This window comes from Felis catus, chromosome F1, assembly GCF_018350175.1.
Source record: "Felis catus isolate Fca126 chromosome F1, F.catus_Fca126_mat1.0, whole genome shotgun sequence".
In the NCBI taxonomy this organism is placed as follows: Eukaryota; Metazoa; Chordata; class Mammalia; order Carnivora; family Felidae; genus Felis; species Felis catus.
In genome coordinates this window covers 27,963,965-27,982,600 of record NC_058384.1, presented here as the reverse complement: position 1 = coordinate 27,982,600, position 18,636 = coordinate 27,963,965, and the positions used below count along the sequence as shown (strand labels likewise).

Here is an 18,636-nt window from a genome sequence, read left to right as displayed (position 1 = left end):
TGCCTTAAATCTTGCACACAGTGTTCAGGGAGGAATATAAATATATATGTGCATGCTAAAAATGACCTTTTAATATGAAATGAAATACGAAGAACACAAACAAGAGCAGTGAGTGGATAAGGCTAATATGATTTGCATAGCTATAGTTGTCTCCTATGATTGGAAAGTTGTTTAAGTGCTCTGTGTTTGTTTCAAACCTTAAACATAGGCATATGAGTTTAAACAAACAAACAAACAAACAACCCAAACCAAACAAATTGAAGCATGGTCTCATGGTTTCCTCAAAGAACCAAATTTTCTCAAAACAATACACACAGCACAATGAAGTTAAAATATGTAAAGAGTATAAACAGAAATGAGTAAAGCCAGAAAGCAGTTGAACGGGAAAAGTTTGGAATTAAGGTGGTGGGATAATCACCAAGCCTGGTAATGTTCATTCTTCAGACAGTATGAGGTCATGCTTAAGATAGCAAAATACTTGTGGTGCCTTTCTTCTGAGGTGCTCCAAGTGCTTTGTTGACATTATCTAATAGCAAATATTATTACCCCAATTTTATAGGTGGAGAAACTAAGATACCAAGAGATTAAATAACTTCCTTAAGCATGCACAACGAGTCGGTGATGGAACCAGAAATTTATGTCAGGAATCTAATCTTTTCTGTTCATATCACTAGGTCAGCTTTCCAGATTCAAAAGGCATTTATTGGTGTAAATTTGTATTAAATGTATTTTTAAAACTGATACTATCTTCTGTAAACAATTAAATGAAAATGCTTTTGTTGTAAGTCACAACAAAACTTTTCATGGGAGATATTTAAGAGGTAATTCAAAAATAAATTATCCCAGATTCCAAAAAGTATCCACATTAGGTTTAGGTCATTTAGTACAACCTATTTTAGGTATCTAATATAGAACCCTATGAAATTATATCAGTTAGTATCCGATGTCCTAATGGTTATTCTGTGCTTGTGTGTCATACATTATTTTTGGTAAGGTGGGCATGAATAGGAAAGGTCTAGGGATTATTCTATACTTTCTACTCCCACTCAACTCAGAATTGTCCCTGAAGGGGTTCCTGGGTGGCTCAGTTGGTTAGGCATCCAACTCTTGATCTCAGCTCAGGTCTTGATCACAGCAGTGTGAGTTCAGGGTCATGGAGCCTACTTAAGAAAAAAAAAAAGAAAGAATTATCCCTGAAAATTCTGTAATTTTTATGGGAACAAATTATGAGAGGAGGGAGTGGTTCTTGGTTGTTGCCCTTTCAAAAATGTTATTTTGACTTTAGTCCCCATCTCCAAGCTCCTATAAATCTGTTATAGTCTGCTCCATAAACAGAAACTGGCAAAAATCACAAACACAAATATATGTTTATATACTAATTGCAAGTACTTGTGCTAGAAGCAAACTAATCACAGGACAAAAATAAAGTTTGAGAATATTAACTGCATGTAAACTGTATATTTCAAAATGGAGAAATAATACATTTCTCCTTCATTTTGGCCTGAATTTGGGGTTAAGGTTACTGATGGGAGATCAGGTGAATTTAGGGCAGAGAGCTGCATATAAACATCCACAGTTATACCCATCCCACCTGTGTGGGCTGGTGACCTGAGAGTTGGGGAAACAGAGAAATCATGAACCCAGCAAATAGAACGATTTGTCACTAGGTAACTCCTATCTTATTGGTTCAGCCAAAGCACAGAAATCCACATGCCAGTCTTCTCTCTAAAGAGAATCCAACTGCTTTGAGCACCTTTGAACAGGCATGCCTTCTGGATTCAAATGATGGAGGTTCCACGGGTAGCCCTACCACTCTTCAACCTGTGACCGAAAGCAAGCCATGTCATGACGCCATGCTTCAGCTTCCCCTCTCTGAGAGACGGATTATGGTGATACACCACAGGAGTTGGTGAGAATTAAACAAGACAATGTGTGTGAATAACTGAGGTTATTAAAGTTTGTGCAAGAGTTATTTATACATACATGTTATCTAAAATTAGTTACATAAAATACATATGTATTAGTTATAACCACTTATATATGTAAAACAAGTATCAGCATGTATTAGAATAGTATTCATGTTTGGACAAATTTTTATTTTTCTTTCTTCCTTCCTTTCTTCCTCCCTTTCTCTCTCCTTTCTTTCTTTCTTTCTTTCTTTCTTTCTTTCTTTCTTTCTTTCTTTCTTTCTTTCTTTCTTTCTTTCTTTCTTTCTTTCTTTCTCTCTTTCTTTCGAGACCAGGCATATACACACATGCAACATGCAAGCAGGGAAGGGATAGGGCGAGAGGGAGAAAGAATATTAGGCAGGTTCTATGCACAGCCGACCACCAGGGGGCTCGATCCCATGAACCTGTGAGATCATGACCAGAGCAGAAATCAAAAGTTGGGCGCTTAACCGACTGAGCTATTCAGGTGCCCTCTCCAACTTCCTTTTTTTGTGTGTGTGAGAGTGGACAAATTTTTCAGTTCCTGCTTAATGTATGCAATCACTTATATTTCCAAAACCAGCTCTCTCTTCACCATCAATCTTATTCCTGCCTGTCAGTTTTTCTGTAAGGCAGTTCCAGCTGCTCTTGGCCCCTTATAATATTTTGTTAATGCAGTAGGATTTGTAACCAAATGCTCACATGTTCTCATTTCTTGTCCAACAGGTGGGGAGAACCCAATCCTGGGATTCCAGGAGTGGTTTTAGTGGCTGATAAGCCTCATTTAAATCTGTGGGTCTTCTTCCAGGCTGGGCACCCAGCTGCCTTTTTCTATTTTTGGAAGGGCCACAGAAAATCTTCTGTCAAGAGTTTAAAACTTTCCACAGCCTGCAAATAGGTGGTTCACCCCTTTCAAAATATAACCTGGTTTGGTTACATGTAACCTTATTCTGACTTCTATTCTTTAGCGTTTTTTTTTTTTTTTAATTTTTAAATTTTTTTTAAGTTGCAGCTGTCTTGCTATGAGATGTTCCACTGCATATTTCATTTGTATTATTGGTCCATAAAACAGCATCGAAACAGAGAGATGCCCTAAAAAGAGATACCCTTCTCTTTAGAGTGTTCTGAGAAAAAAGAGGTTGTCTTTGTACAGTAAAGGGATTTCCATGTCTGTTAGCTAAGCTGTTTAAAAGAAATGCCAATAGGGAAAATACCAAAAAGAAGGTGCTGAACATTAGAAGAGACTACTCTTTGAAGGTTCATGGAGATAAAAATAGGAAAATATAATTTTTTAAAGCTTAAAAACATTTCAAAATCACCCATTCAGAAGTATTCTTCCTCTTAAGTATAAAACTTAATTTGGGGAAAATAGGAAAGACGTGGGGCTGAGATGTAAATATATTGTTTGTCCACTCACAAATCTTGTTGAGGAAACCTGAGAAGATGGAAGCAAATCTTGGAAATAAAATGACCAGCCTCACCTAATCCTGATCCATTCCCCAACACCAGAGTTTACCTTTTTTATATGCTGTGGATATGCACAGAATATGTATAGAATTATTTTGATTTTATTTACATAAAAGTCAGACTACAGATGTTGTTTAAACAAGTTGCTTTATTACACTCAAGAATTTTTTTTAAGTTTATTTATTTATTTTGAGAGAGAGAGAGAGAGAGAGAGAGAGCACAGGCAGGGGAGGGGCAGAGAGAGAGAGGGAGAGAATCCCAAGCAGGCTCTGCGAACTGTCGGTGTGGAACTCAGTTCAGGGCTCAAACCTATGAACCATGAGACCATGAGCTGAAATCAAGAGTCAGACATTTAACCAACTGAGACACCCAGGTGCCCCAACAATGTTTTTATTAAAAAAATTTTTTTTTGTGCACGCTCCCTCTCCCTCCCTTTCTCTATCTGAAAATAAACAAATAAAAGTAAAAAGAAATTTTCTTTAATGTTTTTAAAATTTTTTTAATTAATTAATTTTTAATATGAAATTTATTGGCAAATTGGTTTCCATACAACACCCAGTGCTCATCCCAACAGGTGCCTTCCTCAATGCCCATCACCCACCCTCCCCTCCCTCCCACCCCCCATCAATCCTCAGTTTGTTCTCAGTTTTTAAGAGTCTCTTTTGGTTTGGCTCCCTCCCTCTCTAACTTTTTTTTCAAGCCCAGCTAGCATCCTTATGAAAAACAAAAAACCAAGGGGCGCATGGGTGGCTCAGTCAGTTAAGGAACTGACTTCAGCTCAGGTCATGATCTCACAGTTCGTGGGTTCAAGCCCTGGGTCAGGTTCTGTGATGACAGCTCGGAGCCTGGAGCCTGCTTTGGATTCTGTGTCTCCCTCTCTCTCTGCTCCTCCCCCCACCTCTGCTCACTCTTTCTCTCTCAAAAACAAATTAAAAAAAGAAAAAAACTCAAAAACAAAAGAAATGTTTTTGAGATGTACCCATTGTTTCCAATGTCTCACAATTACTACAATAAATTAGTTTATGATTTTAAGCCTCTATATTAAAAAAAAAAAAGTCAGTGTCAGGTTTGTCCTAAATCCTAGTTTGCTTTTGACCTTATCAGAAATAGAAAGAGGAAGAAATTCACTAACCCCATTGCTGGGCTCTGTTCCAACAGCACTTCATTACTCATTTTAAGGGGGGATTAGCCATCAAAAATGAAATGTGGATTTGAAGCAATCTTCCAGATAATCCAATCCCAAAAAGCTACTTTGAGCTCAATAGCCACATGTTTAAGGAGTGGACTTTGTTCTTCCTTAAATTTCCACCTAGTTCTCCTGGTCTACTTTATTGATGTAATGTATTCATCCATCTATCCATTCAATGAGTTTTTTTATTAATTGTTAGAGCTAAATGCATAGCACTAGGTTAAATGGTTATATTTATTTATATTATTTTTTATTTTAAAAATTCTAGTGTAAAACATACAGTGCTATATTAGTTTCAGGTGTACAATACAGTTATTCAACAATTCTATACGTGACTCAGTGCTCACATCACAATAAGTGTACTCTTAATCCTCTGCCTATTTCACCCATACTCCCACCCACCTTTTCTCTGGTAACTACCAGTTTGTTCTCTACATCCAAGAGTCTGGTTTTTTTTTTTTTAATTAATTTATTTATTTTGAGAGACAGAGAGAGAAGGAGAAAGAGAGAGAGAGAGAAAGTGTGAGAGAGGGACAGAGAGAGAATCCCAAGCAGGCTCCATACTGTCAGTGTGGAGCCCGACAGAGGGCTCAAACCCACGAACAATGAGATCATGACCTGAGCCTAAGTCGGACGCTAAACCGACTGAGTCACCCAGGCGCCCCTGAGTCTGGTTTTTAAAAACAGGTTTGTTTTATTTGTGGTCATGAGGAAGGGCATGCTCTTTGTCAAGGACATGTTTATCCTTTTCATGTTAACTTTACGCAAGATATACTTCCTAAATTCCAGCTACCTTTACCAACCAGTATGAATGAGTAACTCGAAAACAGGGTGGGAGAAAGTGTAGATCCCACCACTGATTTAACTGTTTGCCCTACAGTTCCATTAAATCTTCAAACCATATCCTATACATCAAAAAAAAAAAAAAAAAAAGTACCATAAAAGCAGAATCTCTGCTAATGTTAAGTCCATCCAGGTTAAATTCCTTGTTCTAGAGTCATAGGGCAAGTCATAGGGCAAGTCAGTGTGAGTAGAGGCTTTGGAATCAGATCTAGGTTGGATCAGTAATGTCCTGCTAACTCAATATGAAAGTTTCAAGCCCTTAAAACCCTGTGGTGCTTTATTGCAAAGTTTTCATTCTCAGCAACTGGTTTGTGCAAAATCAATGTTAACTGCATTTATAGATTATTTGGAGTGGGGTTAAGATCTTTTTTAGTGTTGGAAAATAATTTCCCAGACCATATAAATATAATTCTATGCTTATTTAGGCTTGTTTGCTGCTAAATTCATTGAAAGTCTCTCTGATTTCTTTCTTACGAGTGATGTCTTGACCTTCCCAGATAAGGATAAACGTTTTACCTAGCAATAAAGCAGAACCAATCTGTTTTAATATTTACTCAAGAGGTTGTAAGTAAAGTAAGTGAAGTAAATGGCTCTGTTTTAACTTTACTAGAACTTATTTGTTAGAATTTCTTTCCTTTCAAGCTATGGATTTTTGCAATGGTCAGGTAACTTTCTACATTTAAGAAGAATGTGATCCTGAGTCACGAATGAGCTCAAATCCCGATTCCTCTTTTTCGAGGAGGTAGACAAATACTGCTTGCTCCCTTATTTATTTATTTATTTTTTAAAAATCTGTGACTATGAATAGCTGAATCCTCAGAGAACTTTCAGGTACATTCCACATTATGTATTTCTGGCAGCAATAGGCTTCCTCATGTGCCCTCTCACAGAATCTCAAAATCTCAGGGCAATTCTGCTGAACTGAGTCATAGTCTCAGGACTGAATGGCATCGAGCATGAGAAACACAGTGTTGTTAGCAATACACTTATACTGACAGGTTTGTCCAGTAAAAAATAGACTCTGCTAGGACGGTCCAGTGTGTTCTTACCAAAGGCAAATTTTTGCCATGGTTTTCTTATAGGGCTGTAATGATGATTAAACTAGTGGGCCAAAGTTCACTGCAAATCCTGCAATAACATCATACCTAATTCTAAACTGACATCTGGTTTGGTTGTTTAAATATTAAAATAGTTCTGCACTAAATGATATATCTGATAAAGGATTAGCATCCAAAATATATATATATAAAGAACTAATAAAACTCAACACCCCAGAAAACCCAAATAATCCAATTAAAAAATGGGCAAAAGACATAAACAGACATTTTCCCAAAGAAAACATACAGATGGCCAACAGACATATGAAAAGATGTTCAACATAGCTCATCATCAAAGATATACAAATCAAAAGTACAGTGAGTATCACCTCACACCTGTCAGAATGGCTAAACTCAAAAACATAAGAAACAACAGGTGTTGGCAAGGATGTGGAGAAAGGGGAACCCTCCTGCACCGTTGGTGGGAATGCAAACTGGTACAGCCACTGTGGAAAGCAGTATGAAGTTTCCTCAAAAAGTTAAAAATAGAACTACCCTACAATCCATCAACTGTACTACTAGGTATTTACCCAAAGAATACAAAAGTACTAATTCAAAGGGATACATGCACCCTAATGTTTATAGCGGCAGTATCTATAATAGCCTAATTATGGAAAAGCCCAAATGTCCATCAACTGATGAATGGATGAAGAAGATGTGGTATATATGCACAATGGAATATTATTCAGTCATCAAAGAAAAATGACGTCTTGCCATTTGCAATGATGTGGATGGAAGCTAGAGAGTATTATGCTAAGTGAAATAAATCAGTCAGAGAAAGACAAATACCATATGATTTCACTCATATGTGGAATTTAAGAAACCAAACAAATGACCATAGGTAAAAAAAAAAAAAAAAAAAAAAAAAAAGAGAGAGAGGCAAACCAAGAAACAGGCTCTTTTATTATTTATTTTTGAGAGAGAGAGAGAGAGAGAGAGAGAGAGAGAGAGAGAACACGCACATGTGAGCTGGGGAGGGGCAGAGGGAGAGGGAGAGAGAGAATCTCAAGCAGGGTCCATGCTCAGCATGGAGCCCAACCAACATCATGACCTGAGCCAAAATCAAGAGTCAGCCACTTAACTGACTGAGCCACCCAGGTGCCCCATCGGATTCTTAACTATAGAGAACAAACTGATGGTGGCCAGAAGAGAGGTGGGTGGGAGGATGGGTAAAATAGGTGATGAGGATTATGGAGTATACTTGTGATGAACACCGGGTGTTGTATGTTAAGTGTTGAGTCACTACATTGTACACCAGAAACTAACATTGCCCCGCATGTTAACTAACTATAATTTAAATACAAACTTAAAAAACATAGTTCTGTACTGGTTGTTAAATAGCTGTTGTCCTTCAGCAACCTGATTGGCAAGATCTAACAACTAAGGTGTTTATACCCACCAAAAAGGGAAGCCTCTAACCCTGCTCCATTCTGATTGGCTCCCCACCTTACTGGTTGTTGTAAAGTTGTAGTAACACTCCTGCCTGAAACAAATGTGACAATAAAAGTGAATGACGTGTGTGTGTGTGTGTGTGTGTGTGTGTGTGTGTATAAAGAGAGAGACACAGAGGGAGAGAAGATGGAGGTTGGATCAACAATGCCCTGCTACTCAAATATGGAAGTTTCTTTTCTGTTTTATTACAAGTTTTCCATTGTCAGCAACTGGTTTATGCAAAATCAATGTTAATTGTATTTATAGAGTATTCGGAATTGGAATTTTAAGATTTTTTAAAAGTTAGACTTTTTAATTTTTTTAAAGTATATATGTAAAAACATACTTCTATATGTTACAGTATATATAATATACTGTATGTATATGTATATATACACATATATATATGTAATATATATAAATTACATATACTATATATTATATTGCACACATATTATAATATTACATTTGTACATATTTTGTTACATATTTTAATGTATATATATATACATATTTACACATCCTATTGGTTCTATTAGACCTGACTAATACAGATAGGATCCAGAACCATCTGGAATTATCAATCCCTCATTTGTCTGGTAGTTAATGCTGGAAAGACTTAGACAGTTGGGAGGAGGAATACCTAGGGTTCTTTGTGCATTTCTATCTCTATATGGTCTTCCAGTATGGAGCTTCAACTGGGCTTTTTTCGTGTCAGACAGGATTTCCAAGGCATGTGTCCCTGGAGACAAAACACTAAGCAGAATTATATTGCTTCTTATGACCTAACCTCTGAAATCACATTTTATCATTTCAGTTGTATTCCCTTGGTTGAGACAGTTACAAAATTCCATCCAGGCTCAAGAAGAGGGGACACAGGGGCGCCTGGGTGGTTCAGTTCGTTGTGTCCGCGATTCTTGGTTTCAGCTCAGGTCATGATCTCACGGTTTGTGAGTTTGAGCCCAGGATCGGGCTTGGTGCTATCAGTGGAGGCTGCATGGGATCCTCCGTCTCCCTCTCTGCCCTTTCCCCACTCACGCTGTCTCAAAATAAACTTAAAAAAAAAAAAGAAAATAATTTGTTTGACTTGAATTAATCAAAAATTGAACAATGTTAGCATTAACTTTGAGTTTCTTTTTACTTAGAACCAGCTGTACTGCGTTTTCACTGACCTATCTTCCTCTCCCAGGAATGTGCATAGTGGAGGGCTGGGCTGAGGAGAGGAGATGACCTCTCTTTGCTGATCTGGAAGAGTAGCTTGGAGGCAGGACACAGGTTGGAGTTGATTCTGCACAAACTTCCCCTTGGTGGTGGTTGCCCTTTATGTGAACTGTGGCTAATCTACCTCCAAGGAAGTTGCTGCAGCTTTTTCTTGGATATACACTCTTGTCTTGGCTTAAACTCTGATAAAAAGAGTGTACTTTTCTGTTCAGTGCTACAAAGTTCAAAAGTTTCTTGAACCCCAAATCAGTAAGATATCATTTCTACTGTTCGAAATTACATTCTTGTGTTCTTTTACTTTTCTCTCTGGGGTGTTCTTCCTCCTATTCCCTACATGTATTTTAAAATTCTCATTTATTTTTATGTTTAAAATATATTATTTAATATTTTGGAAATACAAAAACTATGAAGAATAACAATACAAACACCCACACCTAGCTTGAGAAATAAAACATTACCACCAACACCATTGAAGCTTCTTGAGTTCATCTGGACTACATATAACTTCCCTTTCTGCTCCCTCAGAGGTAATCACATTTCTGAATGTACTCTTTCTTATTCTTTGGCATTTAAAAATATTTTGCTACAGGGTCGCCTGGGTGGCTCAGTGGGTTAAGGGTCTGACTTCAGCCCAGGTCATGATCTCACGGTTTGGTATTTCAAACCCCTGGTCGGGCTCTGTGCTAACAGCTCAGAGCCTGGAGCTTGCTTCTGATTGTGTGTCTGCCTCTCTCTCTCTCTGCCCCTCCCCCAATTGAGGCCCCCCCTCCCCCCCCCCCCCCCCCCCCCCCCCGTCTGTCTCAAAATAAACATTTAAAAGAAATTGAATCTCCTCCTCTTTTTCCCCATTTTTGACCATTCTATTCTTACCTGCGGAATGTTATTGATGCCTGTGACTCTCCTTCAGCTGGTCACTCCCAATGTCCCCTCATCTTCTGCCCCCTGCCAAATTCTCGTCTTTCTCTGGGTTCCACTCACCCTGGCAGGCCACCCTTTCAGGAGGATTCCTTCAATTTTAATTTTTTTTTTTTTATAAGGAAAATACCTAATCTCATTTTAAAATACTTATTTTTTTAACCTTTATTTATTTTTTGAGAGACAGAAAGAGACAGAGAACGAGTGGGGGAGAGGCAGAGGGAGAGGGAGACACAGAATCTAAGCAGGCTCCAGGCTCCGAGCTGTCAGCAGAGAGACGCGGGGCTCGAACTCACAAACTGTGAGATCATGACCTGAGCCAGAGTCGGACGCTCAACCGACTGAGCCACCCAGGCGCCCCTAAAATACTTATTTTTAAATGGTTAGTATAGTGACATGATTCAAAATTGTTAAAGTACAAAAGAGTACAACTGATAAATCTCCCTCTTACTTTTAGTCATCCGTTTCCTTCCACACAGACAGCCAGTGATAGCAGTGTCCTCTGTATCCATGTAGAGATCATTTATACATGTACAAGCAAGTATTATATTTCTCTCCACCTTTCCTTAACTCGAATAGTAGAATACTATTTACGTGGGTTCTGACTTCAGGTTCAGTTATCTCTGACTCCTCTTTTGGAGCAGGAACACTCAACCTGGGCAGGCACCATTCTCTACCTGACTGCTGAGGCTGCTGTACCTTTTCAAGGCTGAATCCAGCCTCAGGCTACTCTGGCTTCCAGATTCTGGTGCACACATCAACCTTTCCATGTTGTCTCCTCAAAGCCCTTCTCTCTAGCTTGAGGAAAGGAAGAAGCCACCTCTGCACCTCTCCGCCTATTCTCTCCAAAAATCTTCCTCTCAAATCCTGTGAATCTACAATCCCTTAATCCTTTTTCTCTTTAAGTTGATTTATTTATTTTGGGAGAGAGAGAGAGTACGAGCTGGGGAGGGGTGGGAGAGGTGGCGGGACAGAGGATCTGAAGCGGGCTCTTGTCGATAGCAGAGAGCCATACTCGGGGCTTGAACTCATGAGCTGTAAGATCATGACCTGAGCAGAAGTTGGACGCTCAACTTACTGAGCCACCCAGAAGCCTCTCTCAATCCTTTCATATCACTGACCGGGTTGAAGGGTCTTGAGAGAGGGGCCAAAGAATTGCATTACTGGTATCATATTACTCCTTTGAAAATGTGCTTCTTGGACGCCTGTCTCATAATTTACTTGCTGCTCTCAGTTTGTCTCAGGACCTCACGCAACAACTGCAATTTCATATTCATTATAGTCAAATGTGGTAAAATGCTGCAAGAGCCAATCTGTAGGGTATAAATAGTAAGAGCTATGGCATGTCAAAAAGAAGAGAGGTTGGTGTGTTTGGGGTATTCGGGAGGTGAAGGAGAGGCAGGGGTCAGCGTGCAGTATGAGAGATGGAAATTGTGCATAGGCTGATATGAGGATAACATTGCTCCCCACACAGTGACAGAAACTTCTGGTGTTTTCTCTGTTACCCAGGAGGCAGCATGGGGGTGGAGAAGTATAAATAGGCTTTAGAGTAAGGGAGACCTCAAATCTTACATTTGCCTTTTACTGATGGCATAATATTGGGCAAATTACTTAACTTTTCACAACGCATTTCCACTTTTAAAGATTTTATTTTTAAGTAATCTCTACATCTAAAGTGAGGTTCCAACTCACAACCTCGAGATAAAGAGCCCCACGCTCCACCCACTGAGCCAGTCAGGCGCCCCCTTCCCATTTCCTCTTTTTAAAAACGTGAGTATAATATTTAATAAGGTGGTTGTATAAATTCAGGAAAATAACATATGAAAAACATCTATCCCACTGCTTTACACAGAAAGGATGAGAAAAATAACTTTTTCCTTATGTTGTTTTCTCACTACCCCTGGCACCACTGGGATACCCACATTTCCTGTTCTTCCCTCCGGTACAGCCTCCTGGAGACACAGTAAAGATTTTACATATGTGCAGGACCATTTCTGCACATCCACATACGTCCTATTCAGGCACAGTTAAAAGCCCTACAGAGAAGGAGCGGTTACTGCCTTCTGCTTTTACTGATGAGGTCTACCCAATAAGCAGTTACCCAGCACCTAAAATGTCCTAGTTACACCTAGCAGTTAGCAGTTATCCAGCACCTAAAATGAGCTAGGCCCTACTGGGGTACAGAGAGACAAGCGTCTTCAAGATACTTAAAGATGAGAAATAGTCTCTGGGTAAACAGTTGTGGGAGTTCAGAAGGTGTAGGAAAGTGATGGGCAGAGAGCTTGTGCGAAGTGAGCACCTAGCGGAAGGTGGCATTATTTGCAGAAGACATGTCATTTAAGCTAAGTCCTGACACACATTAGAATTCACCATTCGGAGACTGGGGAAAGAGGATAAAGATATTAGAAGATATGTTGATCACACAAAGTCTCTCAAAGCACAGTTCTACCAATGCCTATACCTAAACGGGAGGAAACTCCGTTTTCCTTGCTCTGGCGTCTCTAGCCATTGGACAGACTGCATGCTGAACACAATCGTTAACCCTCGCGAACAAAACGGCCAGTGACAGCAGTGGGTAACTGCAGCAGCCGCAGCGCTGCAATTGCTCTGAAACTGATTGGGGTAAAGAAGATTTACTTGGACGACAATTGGTGAAACATCGTAAACTCTGAGAAGCTGTAATTTCGACTTCTGAGCGCACCCTGGTCAAACCCCCAGCTTGTTTTTTTGGCCCGGGGTGAAATGCGCAGCCAAAAGGCCCAATCAGCGTCCGAGGAAGGAGGGTGGGGGGTGGGGGTGGAGAGAGGTCTCCGCTGCGGATCTACTTTGGCTCCTCCCGAGTCCTGCAAGGCACAAACTCGCCACACTAAACATGGCGCTCTCGAGTGTCCTTTCTTCGTTCTCTCTCCCGCACCTTTCGGCCACACTCAACATGGCCCTAACCGAAGGTTGTATTCCTGTAGAACGGTGTCGGGACAGTTCTCGCGAGGTTTGCCTGGGCCCCGACTGCTCCCGCCCTGCCTCGCGCGACCGCCACTGCCACTGCCGCCGGCGCCGCTCCTCCTCCGTGTCAGTTGTTGGGCTGTAATGGCGACTGGGCCGCCGCTGCCGAAGTGACTCCCGGGCGGGGGAGCGGGGCCGGACCTGCGCCAGAGGGAACTGCAGAGAGCCGCAGCTCAGGGGGAGGCTTGCTGTGGGGGAGGGGAGGCAGCCTTTCTGCCTCTCCTTCCTTCTCTGCAGCCCGGCGGATCCCGGGAGCCGGTGCGAGGCGGGCACCCGGTGCGTCCCCGGAGCGGGGAGGCCAGGCCCGGCAGCCCTGGGGCCGGTCGGGGCGGCATCACTGCACCCTCCGCCAGGCCCCGCGGGATGCACCGTGGGAGCCGAGGGCGGAGGCGACACTCTCAGGTGAGCCGCGGGAGGACGTGGCTGGGACCGCGGACGCTCGCTTAGCTTCTGCTGCCTCTGTCCGCGGTCCCGGGTCCCCGGTGGCGGCGAGAGAGGCGGGGCGGGGCGCCGGGAGTCCTGGCCCAGCCTGGCGTCCCCCTCGGGGAACCTCCCCGTGTCCTGAGCCTTTGCGGGGAGGGCCATCCTGAGACCTGGATTTCAGGTCCCACCGGTGCCTGCCGAAGACGGATTTCCTTCCTTACCTGCTAGTGCTCTCCCTGCTCCCGCCCCTCCTCTCGTCTGCAAAAGATGTAAGATACCTCTCGCCTTTGGTCTCCGGAGAAGTGCTCCTCCTTCGCTTGCAGATCAGGCATATTTTAGGAAATTCCGGGCAACTGGCTCCAGTGGCAAGGATGACTGGTTTCTGTTCCTTTTTGGTGGGGATAAGCATTCTCAAGTATAGGGAAAACTTTGATCTTCTGCTCCAGTCTAGCAGCTGCTGAATGTAGTCTACCGATATATTCACAAATGATTTAGTGGGAGATTTAAAAAGCTTTACGCTTTCAAAGTTGTCAGTATTTTTCCCCGCCCTCTTTTTAAATGTAACCCAGCATGGTAAACAATACTTAACTGATGTCCCAAATACGGTTTGGAATTTCGCTGGATTTTTAGTTTTCAGATAGGAAGTTGCCCATTGGTATAACATTTTAATGTGGTTTTAGTGTAGTAGCAAGTCTTTCATAAAAGAAAAAGATCCTTCATATAGGACAGGTTGTCAGGAGTAGTAATCAGTATCCATGCACTCCGCCTGATTGTTTGATATTTTTGTTTTGATGGCGATCCTTGTTTTGAATTTGGAAAAGTCGTTAATGGTTATGTTGCCATGTTAACGATACCTCCTCCTCTTGCATTTAAAGGTTTTAAAGGAAAGGCTATGTTAGGCGGACCTAGCAACAGCCTGAAACGGTTTGTAGAAGCAGTGATAAAATACTGAGAGCTGCTCTCCACTTTAAAAATTTTTTGGTTTAAAACACAGTTTTTAAACAAGGCCGTGTGCTGCCATTAACATGAGATTTTGGGGGATTGGTTTTAGACCCATGGTAGAAGTTGCTTCAAACCCATGGGTGTGTAACATGAAATTAGTTTTGGTGTGCTAAATTGACCAACTCCATTCAGTGTAATAAAATAAATCTGAACCATTGGAGCGTCATTGCATTGAAGATGCTTTAATCAGAAAATAAACATCAAGCTAAAATACATTGTATGTGTGGATAAATACATGTATCTCATTTTCTCATAGTAGCAGGACTTGTGTTTGTGATGATGGTGACATCTAGTCAGTAAACAATTTCATACATATGTGAGACAATTTCCCTGATTCTCTGAGATATATTGTTATGTAAGAGTGTTACTACTTAAACAACCAGCCTCCTGTGGGGGTAATCAATTTAGGAATTATGAAGTTTTGAATTTTTTCTTAGTGCTTTTTTTTGATTGCCAGTTTTTTGCCCCTTTTAAAATACTTATGGACAGACGAAAGGAGATGGAGTCCTTATCTAACCAATTTTGTTATTTTTTAAATTGCTGTGTTATAGTGGCAGCAAAAAAGAAGCAACTGTTTAAAATAACTGACATCATTTTTCAGTGTATCACCACATACATTATTTTATTTAATCTTCGTAGCAATGTGAGGTAGGTTTGGCAAATATTTTTGTTTTGCAGTTGTGGAAATTGACACAAGGAAGTGTGATGAATGATGCTCTTATTCCTGAACAAGTGTTTTTTGTTTTTATTGAGGTATAATTGACACAACATTATATTAGTTTCAGGTGTACAACATAATGATTCATATGTTTGTATTGTGAAATGATCACAAGTCTAGTTAACATTGTAGAATTAGTTTTATTTTAAAATTGGATATTAATATAGATACTCTGGAACTTGGTTTTATAAAATCTAAAAAAAAATCTATTTTTGTTCCTTTTGACATACCACTAACTCCTTAATGCTTAATGATTGTTGTTCTTTAAAAATAGTATTTTCAATAATTTTGTTAATTATGAACAAGTAATGAATTATTATAATGAATGGCTTTACCGCTGTATGTACTTTTTGCTTGAACAGTACTCCTAAGAAACTGTAGTTGATTTGTCATCTTTCATTTTGTTTGGATACTCATAGTTATGTCTTTGAAATTCAAAGCATTTATAGTCTTGGTTATGATAAACCAATATTTGGGCCACATAGTAGCATAACTGAAAAGTAGTGACATCTTGGTGACTTTATTCTAGTACTGGTGATTTAAAAAGTTAACTTGTCATCGACACTTGTGATTGCTAGTTTTTGCAGTGCAGGAGAGGTTGTGAAATAATTTCTTTATTGACATTTTCTTCTCATGTCAAACAATTTCTAGTGTTGCAAATAGTCCAAAAAAAACCCCACAAATAATCAAAAGATTGCATAGTGGGTTTTTTTTTCTTTCTTCTGCACTAATAGCTTTTTGTTTATTGTTATCAGAAGTGTAACTTTACATTTACTAGTGGTTATTTTGGTTTGTTATTTGCCTTTCTTGTCTAGTCTGTAAGTTCCATGATGGCAGAGTTACTCTGTTAACTATTGTGCACCCGGTGCTTAGTACATAGTAAACCAGTCAATAAATATTAGTTGAATAAATTGACTTAAGAGTGGTCTTGGCATAATATTTAAAAAAACACAACACTGGTTCATGTTCCTAGGCACATATCAACTCTTATTAGAAATATACTCTAGAGATATGTTCACGTTTGCTAGGTTGCAAGGAATTACAGCCTGGGATTAAAAAACCACTGAGAATAAGCCACAGGTGGATCCTAAAAACTTTATTGGCTATTTTAATGATTTGCCTAGGTCTTCTGGCAATAGTTATTATAATTTAAAGAAAATAGAAGGTTTAAGGCCCTGGCCTAATTAGTACTATAATTATAGGCTTTTAATAACTTGAAGTCACTTCTTAATTACAGCATTGAGAGTTTTAAATCTGAAAGGCCAGGTAGTCCAATTCCCACGTTTTATACATAAGTGAACAGTATCGTATAGGGGAAATATCTCACCCATAGGTGGTTTCATAACTGGATGAAGAATTCACTATACAGTCTACACCTCTTTAAAGTCAGATAATTATCAAATTAGAGGATGATTGTGAACAACCTGGCAGTCTGTTCATTCTGCGTCAGAGTGAAAAACTCAGACCTCTCCATGAATCAAAAATATTTGTTGACTTAAAAATGAACCTCAACCCTCCCCTCTGTCATTGGGACTATAAGTTGGTACAAGTAGGACAGTGTTCTGGAAGGAAATTTGGTATTATCTATCAAAATTAAAAGTGCGCATATTTGATAGAGTTACCTCATTTTTAGGGAGTTTATCTTACAGAAATTTTAACACAAAAGCATAAGAGTAAATCTATAGGGAGTTCATTTTAACATTATTACAAGTAAATGCCAATAGTATTAAAAAATTAAATGTCAGGAATAGTCCTAAATGTAGAGGAATAGTTAAAATTCTAGTGTACTTACGCTTTGAAGTGCTATGCACTTGTTAACAGGTTGAGGGATAGCTAGATTTACTTCATGAGAAGCAGCTGAGTGTATCATTGAGTGCAAGGACCATGCAGCTAACTTTCTGGGTTCAAATCCCAAATGCATCATTTATTAGATGCAGCCATTAGCAAATTACTTAAACTCATCTGTAAACTGGATATAATTATAGTTTCTCACCTGACAGGGCTGTTGTGTGAATTAAATGACTTACTATTTAAGCCTCAAGCAAGCACAGTAAGCACCACATAAATGTTTGAGTGTTTGCAATTACTATTATGTCCTGACATGGAAGAATGTTCATGATATAATCCTGAGTGAAAGAAAAAAGTTGCATTACACTGTAGAATATGATTCAGTTTTGAAAAAACAAACACGGACAAAGAAATGTAGTTTGATTTTGTTATTATTTCGTATGTCCGTAGGAAAGGGTCTGTGAGGATATATGTTAAACTATCAGCTATGTTATCCCTGAGGGAGTGGATGACTTTCCTTTTTTTACTTTAGACACTTTTGTACTGTTTATTATAACTTCCACTTTTATAATTTTTGAAGCTTTTTTTCTAAAAAAATCAAAACAATTTCCTTTTATTATACAATCATATAAATGTATTTTTGAAAAAAATTTTTTTTAATGTTTATTTTTTAAGAGAGACAGAGCACGAGCGGGGGCGGAGCAGAGACAGAGAGGGAGACATAGAATCTGAAAAAGGCTCCAGGCTCTGAGCTGTCAGCACAGAGCCCCAAGTGGGGTTATAACTCTGGAACAGTGAGATCATGACCTGAGCCGAAGTCAGACACCCAACCGACTGAGCCACCTAGGCGCCCCTAAATGTATTTTTGAATTTAGTTGTTTTTCAGAGAACTGTAGATTTCATCAACATGCTATCACATGATTAGATTCTGTTTCAAAACTTTTGTTGATGCAGTTAACCCTTAAGTGTTTTTATTTTCTACTAGTTTTGTGACCTTAAGTGTCATTTCTTAATTTGCAAAGTAAGCATACAGGCTAGATCAGTTGTTTCTTAAACCCAGGATTCCCAAACTGTGCTGTCAGGTACCTTTGAGCACTATAGTGAGCTCACACAGGCACTGTGGAATATTTAAAAATTTTTGAGGGAAACACGGTAATATTTCACAGCTGTGGGGTATCTGTGTGATATTTGACATCTGTGGGACACTGCTCAAACTATTAGTTTCAGGTAGTGTCTGTGACATTGTGCTGTATTCCTTTTGATGACAGGAAGTCTTCAAAAAACTAGGTTTGGGGGCTACTGTGATAAAAAAAAGTACTGTGCAAAAATCCATATGAACGGTAAATGAAAGTGGCAGTGTCCAAAGTGTTTTCAAGGTTTGAGAAGTTGTGTGTAGTAGGTGCATTCATTCCATTAATAAGCAACTGTGGTTATTTAGTAATAAAATATTTCTTTCAATTTATATGTATTTTTCAAACTGCTACTAAGTTGTTAGGACATAAATACTTAATAGATTGTATGGATCTAATAAATGGAAATAGAAGTCATTTTTTGGTGCCGAGGGGGAACCTTGAAAAAATTACTGAGACACAGAGTTCTGTGAAATGAAAA

General features: G+C 39.5%; 1 protein-coding gene across 4 annotated transcripts in view; it reads left to right on the top strand.

The window, feature by feature from the left end:
• Positions 1–13,361: 13,361 nt before the first annotated feature.
• The window catches only part of CEP350 (centrosomal protein 350), a 154,853-nt gene continuing 149,578 nt past the window's right edge, over positions 13,362–18,636 (top strand). For all 4 annotated transcript variants that reach the window (XM_023247840.2, XM_023247842.2, XM_023247839.2 and 1 more), the window contains exon 1: positions 13,362–13,496. The gene's annotated coding sequence lies outside the window, so the exon portion shown is untranslated. The remainder of the gene's footprint in view (positions 13,497–18,636) is intronic.